This window comes from Carcharodon carcharias, chromosome 7 (assembly GCF_017639515.1).
Source record: "Carcharodon carcharias isolate sCarCar2 chromosome 7, sCarCar2.pri, whole genome shotgun sequence".
Taxonomy (NCBI): Eukaryota; Metazoa; Chordata; class Chondrichthyes; order Lamniformes; family Lamnidae; genus Carcharodon; species Carcharodon carcharias.
In genome coordinates, this window is record NC_054473.1 from 85,965,910 (window position 1) to 85,973,550 (window position 7,641).

Genomic DNA, 7,641 nt, shown 5'->3' on the forward strand with positions numbered 1-7,641 from the left:
TACGCCCAGATCTTATAATGATAATCTTATCTGGGGGTTTCTTTAACTGCTCACAGTTCCAGCTCCTCAACCACAAGATCCTAAATGCAACCAAGAACAACATCTAAAAATCTCAATCTGCAACTTTAAAAGCGACAAGAGAATTTTCACAATAGACATGCAGGTACAGAATTGCCAAGTTTACAGTTGGGACAACAAATTTACATCCAGGGTCCCACAGAAGTAATGTGACAACCAGCCAAAGTGACAAGGATTTGTTTGGAATCAAGTCAGATGAAGTTATTACACACAAAGGCACAGCAGAGAGGTGTAACTGAGGACAAATCTGATCCATTCCAGCTCCTCAACCACAAGATCCTAAATGCAACCAAGAATAACATCCAAAAATGTCAATCCCACAGGCAATCTCAGGTGTAACATTGCAATGTGTAGATCTTGCTTGGTCTGTCTACATCTGAGAATTAGGGATTTCACCATGTGAATCATTAGCTCAGCTAAGCCACTAGGGTAATGAGGGGAAGAAGTAGTGTGACTGATATTCCACTTCACACACACATCCTGAAATGGCTTACCAATAAATTGTGAACCATTATCCATAATGACCTCTTCAGGCACACCAAATATACTTAAAATAGCACTTAGTGTGCGTGACAGTTATGCTTGATGTATTGTGCATTTGTCGAATAATGGGGTACCTCATAAAGTAGTCAATGATGAAGTCAATGCCAAGGACATGAAAGGGGCCATATGTGATGTTGGACCAAGGATAGGTCAGAAATTCATGTGAAATTAATGGCTCTTTGTGCTGACTTGGTACAGGCTCTTGACATGCCTTACACTCCTTGATGATGACTTCAATTTCACTTTTCATACCCAGCCAATAGACTGTCTCTCTTGCGAGTCTTCTTGTCTGATCTATGCCCGTGTGTGAGTGATGAAGTTGTTGAAGAATATCAGGTTGCAAAGATTCCACTATGATGACCTGCCTGCCTTTAAAAATGGCTCCCCGGGAGATGTCTAGCTTATCTCGGTAAGGCCACAATGATCTCATGTGCTCGTGGACATGCTGAATTGAATCTAGCCGCCCTTCAATGATGGTTTTCCACAGTTTCCGCAGTGTAGACCTTTCGCCATTTCTTCTTGTAGCTGCTGGCATTTGCATTGCACAAAATGTACCAAATCAAGTTGGAGAACATCTCCAAGTTCAATGTCAATGAAGTCAACTTGTAGATATAAAGATATATCTTCTCTTTTTGCTGGGTTAGGTTATCTGTTAAGTGTATCCAAACATTAAGTTACCTGGCTTGTGCCTAATCTCACGGTCATAACTTTGAATCTTTATCAAGAGACGTTTCAATCTTGGTGGTGCCCTGGTCAATGGTTTTTGCCAAATCATCTCCAGTGCTCATGGTCAGTCTCTACCAAAAATCTTTTGCCAAATAGCTAGGTATGAAAATGCGTGATTCCAAACACTAAAGCTAATGTTTCCCATTCAATGTTGGAGTAGTTGCATTGCACTACAGACAGAGATTTTGAAGTAAATGCAATTAGTTTATGTTTTTGTGGCATGCATGCTCGCAGACCTTTCTGTAAGGTATCTATCTCCAGGGTAGTTGTCTACCTAGGATTAAGTTGCAATGTTGATGCTTCGGATAATGACTGTCTCGGTGCATCAAAGTGGTCTTCATGCCACAGGAAAGGCACATCCATTCTCAACAGTTCCCTTAGCAATGAAGATTTTTGAGTGAAATTGGGAATGTATGGAGGCAAGAACCTAAAGAGACCTAGACATTTTCAAAGGTTGTCCCTAACTTGAGGAGTTGGCATGGCTTTAATATCCTCTATTTTACTTGGATCGGGTCATATGCCAGCACTGCAATAAATAGAACCGAAGAAATTGACCTGCTGCATGTTGATGTCGCATTTCAGACTGCTAAACATCAATCCTTCATTATGTGCTCTTGCATCAATGAGTGCAGATTATGGTCATGTTCTTGCTTTGTTCTGCCCACAACAGCTATGTCATCTGCGATACAGATGCATCCTGGTACAGTGCATGTAATGCAGTCCATAGAGCTTGAAAGAGATCCTGGCTGACAGATAGCCTGAAAGGAAATTGTTGAAAATAATATCATAGGAATGGGCTATGAAATGTAGTACACTCTTGGGACTTCTCTGTGAGATGTACTGACCAGTAACCATGCTTGGCATCAAGCTTTGAGAAGAATTTTGCATCTGCAAATCTCAGATTTAACTCTTCTAATGTGGGTATTTTGTAAGGACAGTGTCTCGAAGTTGCATTTAAATGTCGTGGACCAAAGCATACTCTCAATGATCCATCCTTCTTTATGATGCATGTGATCGAGCTGCACCAATTTGTGTGCTCTTGTTCTCTTCTAATGATTCCATCTTTCCCCATTTTGTCTAGTTCAATCTTCAATTTGTCTTGTATGTCAATGCTGCACTTACAAGGTGGATCAATTGACAGACTTGCATTCTCTTGCATGTGTAATATTGTAACTCCCTTGAAACTTCCAATTCTGTCAAAACATTCTGGATACTTTGATGTTAGGTCATGGACTGAGGTGATAGGTGTAGTTTCTGAGGTCGATCTGCCTTGTGATGTCTGACTGATTCCATGGATTGTTACTCATATGAGGTCATGACATGCCAGAAGACCTGGAATGGCTGGCCCTTTAGTTTCCATGATGTAGAACATCTGTAACATCCAGGAGGATTGATTGTACTTGCACTCAAGAACTATGAATCCTGCACATCGAATTGGTGAGCTGCTGTACCCAGGAAGTTTCGTAGTAGTAGGTTTCGCCATGGCCATCCACGTCTCTGGATACACATCTTTTAGAATTCGCAAAGGTAGTATGTTGGCAATTGTCCTTGTATCAACCTTTGCCACTAACAAATAGTCACCAACTTTCTTAGGCAGATAATTCGTATCTCAGCAAACACTTCTGGCCATGTAATGGCACCTATGAGGCCACTTGGCCCCTTGAGCCTTCTCCACCATTCATTCAGATCATGGCTGATCTGATTACAACCTCAACTTCACATTCCCACCAATCACCGATAACCTTACAGCCCCTTGCTTATCAAGAATCTATCTAGCTCTGCCTTAAAAATATTAAAAGATTCTTCTTCCACTGCCTTTTGAGGGAGAGAATTCCAAAGACTCATGACCTTCTAGTCCTCATCTCTGCCTTAAATGGGCGACCCCTTATTTTTAAACAGTGACCCCTAGTTCTAGATTCTCCCACAAGCGGAAACATCCGCTCCACATCCACCCTGTCAAGGCCCCTCAGGATCTTATATGTGTTAATCAAGTCACCTCTTACTCTCCTAAACTCCAGCAGATACAAACCTAGCCTGCCCAACCTTTCCTCATTAGACAACCCACCCACTCCTGGTATTAGTCTAGTAAACCTTCTCTGAACTGCTTCCAATGCATTTACATCCTTCTTAAATAAGAAGACCAGTACTGTACACAATACAGAAGATGTGGTATCACCAATGCCCTATATAACTGAAACATAACCTCCCTACCTTTGTATTCAAGTCCACTCACAATGAACAAGAACATTCTATTAGCTTTCCTAATTACATGCCTTACCTGCATTTTAACCTTTTGCAATTCATGCACTAGGAGACTCAAACCTCTCTGAATCTTAGAGCTCTCCAATCTCTCACCATTTAGTAATAAGCTCCTTTTTTATTCTTCCTGCCAAAATGGACAATTTCACATTTTCCCCGCATTATACCCCATTTGTCAGATTTTTGCCCACTCACTTAACCTATCTATATCCCTTTGTAGCCTCCTTATGTCCTATTCACAACTTACTTTCCTACCTATTTTTGTGTCATCAGCAAATTCAGCAACCATACCTATTATGACCGATGCAGTTGCTAAAGCGGAGTTATTTAAAAATCCCAGAGGGAAACATTAAACAACTGTCATAACCAATAATTTAATTGTTATATTTGAGATGTGACTCTAAACTCAGGAATCAGAACACCAGTTCTCAAGGTTTTACATTAAACTAAATGAAATATTTTATTAATTTACACAGGTTAAAATATATATAGATACAAATTACTACTATCATAACTTTCAAAAAATTTCCAAACTAATCTCCATTAAGGCAACATCAACCCATAGACTTAACCAAACACCAGGCAAAGCATTTTCACCTTACAAATTCAAAATGAGGTTTCTTTCACTCTGGAGCCAGTTGGACCAGTTGGCGGCTTATAGCTTTTGATCTTACATTGCCTCTGCATGCACACCTGAAAACCACTGAAGTTATACCTACCAGCTCCATTGAATGTTAATTCTCATTGCCTCATCAGTCTCTTTGAACTTTACCTTTTAACAATGAAACCCCATTCATTGTACCAATTTTATTAGTAATATAAACATATTGCTTGGTAGCTGCTAGAAAGGCATCAAGTTTTCACCCCACTTCTTAAATGCTCTATTCAAAAAATGCAAATGCACACTATCTCTCTTCCATATCAAAACTAGTATATGTCAAAACACCCAAGCTAGCTGGCTTTAATGCAGTTAAGACATACCCACAGATTAAATCTCTATTTTAAAAGAAAAATATTTTCAAAACTATTATGTACATTAATAACTTCATGACAATGCCATCACTCTCTTCATCCAAGTCATTTATATAAGTTGTAAAAAAGTTGAGTCCCTAGCAATGATCCCTGTGGCACACCACACATTACATCTTGCCAACCAGAAAAAGATCCATTTATGCTTACTCTCTACGTCCTGTTAGCTAGCAATCTTCTATCCATGCCAATATATTACCCACTATACCATGCAATTTTATTTTCCGCAATAATCTTTGATGTGGCGCCTTATCAAATGCATCCTGGAAATCTAAGTACAGTACATAGACTGGTTCCCCTTTATCCACAACACATATTACTTCTTCAAAGAACTCCAATAAATTGATTAAACATGATTTCCCTTTCAGAAAGCCATGTTGACTCTGCCTGATTGCCTTGAATTTTTCTAAGAGTCCTGCTAGAACATCTTTAATAATAGCTTCTAACATTTTCCCTATGACAAATGTTAAGCCAACTGGTCTGTAGTTTCTTGCTTTTTGTCTTCCTCCCTTTTTGAAAAAGGGAGTTACATTTGCTATCTTCCAATCTAATGGAACGTTCCCTGAATCTAGGAAACTTTGGAAAATTAAAACCAATGCATCAACTATCTCACTAGCCACTTCTTTTAAGACACTAGGATGGAATCCATCAGGACCCAAGGACTTCTCAGCCCACAGCTCCAACAATTTGTTCAGTACCACTTCCCTGTTGATTGTAATTTTCTTGAGTTCCTCCATCCTTCCATTTCCTGATTTACAGCTATTTCTGGCATGTTACTTGTACCCTCTATAGTGAAGGTCGATGACAAATACCTGTTCAATTCATCTGCCGTCTCTTTATTTTCCTTTATTAATTCCCCAGGCTCACTTTCTATAGGACCAACACTCACTTTGTTAACTCTCTTTTTCTTTTTTAAATATCTAGAGAAATTCCTACTATCTGTCTTTATATTTTTAGCTAGCTCTCCCTTGTACTCTAATTTTTTCTTCCTTATCAATCTTTTTGTCATTCTTTGCTGTTTTTTATATTCTGTCCAATCTTCTGACCTGCCACCCATCTTTACTCAATTATATGCTCTTTGAGTTTGACACTATCTTTAATGTTTGAAGTTAATCATGGATGGGCTCTCTCCTTGGAATCTTTCTTTCTCATTGGAATGTATCTATTCTGTGTATTCTGAAATATCCCTTTAAACGTCTGCCATGAATACCTACTGATGTATCTCTTAACCTCATTTGCCAGATCACTTTAGCTAGCTCTACTTTTGTACTTGTTAATTACCCTTACTTAATTTTAAAATATTAGTCTTAAACCCACTCTTCTCTCACTCAAACTGAATGTAGAATTTAATCATATTATAATCACTGCTAACTAGGGATGCTTTCACTCTGAGGTTGACTCCAGAATGCACTGTTCTAAGAAACTATTCTGAAAACATTCTATGAACTCCTTATCTACACTATCTTTGCCCATCTGATTTTTCCAGTCTACAGGTAGATTAAAATCCCCCATGGTTATTGCCATACCTTTCTGACAAGCTCCCATTATTTATTCCTTTATACCCATCCTACCATGTGGGTACTGTTAGGGGGATTGTACACCACTCCCACAAGTGACTTCTTGTCTTTATCATTTCTCTTCTCTACCCAAACCACTTCTACACCCTGACTTCCTGAACTTAGGTCATTCCTCTCTATTGTGCTGATACCATCATTAACTAACAGAGCCCCCTTCCACCTTTTCCTAGCTTCCTGTCCTTCCTAAATGTCATGTACCATTCAATATTCAGGCCCCAATCTTTGTCACCCTGCAGCCATGTCTCTGTAATGGCTATCAGATCATATTTATTTATTTCTATTTGCACTATCAGTTCATCTGTTTTGTTTTGAATGCTATGTCAATGTGCGTTCAGATTCAGAACCTTTAGTTTTGTACTTTTATTTCTGTAACCTCTAGCCTTATCTGCTGATTTACTCATAGATTTGTACTCTCTGTCCTTTCCTGTCATGGTCTATTTATCATTTCTCATATTAATATGTTTCTCTCTTGACTTGACTCTATTGTTTGATCTGCCTTATCTTCCCAGATTTGATCCCTACCCCCCACTACTTAGTTTAAAACCCTTTCTATTTCCTTCCTTATACAGCTTGCTAGAACAGCAGTCCCTGCATGGTTCACATGTAGACCATCCCAACGGTACAGCTCCCACTTTCCTCAGTACTGGTGCCAGTGCCCCTCGAACCAGAACCCACTTCTTCCACACCAGTCTTTGAGCCATGCATTCGTTTCTCTAATCTTATTTGCTCTATGCCAATTTGCATGTGGCTCAGGTAATAACCCAGAGATTATTACCTGTGAGGCTCTGCATTTTAATTAAGTGCCTAGCTCCTCATAATCTCTATGCAAAACCTCTTTCCTAGCCTTCCTTATGTTATTGGTACCTACATGGACCATGACCACTGGATCCTCCCTGTCCCACTGCAAGTTCCACTCCAGCCCTGAGCAGATATCTCAAACCCTGGCACCCAGCAGGCAACGCAGTTGTCTGGACTCATGCTCTCAACTACAGAGAACAGCACCTATCCCCCTAGCTATACTATTTCCTTCACAACCACATTCCTTTTTGCTCCCCCCACTTGAATGGCATCCTTCACTATGGTGCCATGGTCACCTTGCAGTCCATCTCCTCATCCACACAGGTAGCAAGCACCTCATACCTGTTGGAGAAAGTCAGGGGCCTCACTAAAGCTGGTTCCCCTTATCTGCTTGACTCACAGTCACACCCTGCTGTCTCTTACCATTGACAAAGTCTTAAAGTTCTGCCTAAACTAAGAGGAGTGACTGCCTCCTGGAACAAACTGTCCAGGTAACTCTCTCCCTCCCTGATGCCCTGCAATGTCCGCAACTCAGACTCCAGATCAGCAACTTGAAGCAGAAGTTGCCTAAGCTGCAGACACTTTCTGCAGATATGGTTGTCTGGGATTGCAGCATGTTCCACAGATTCCC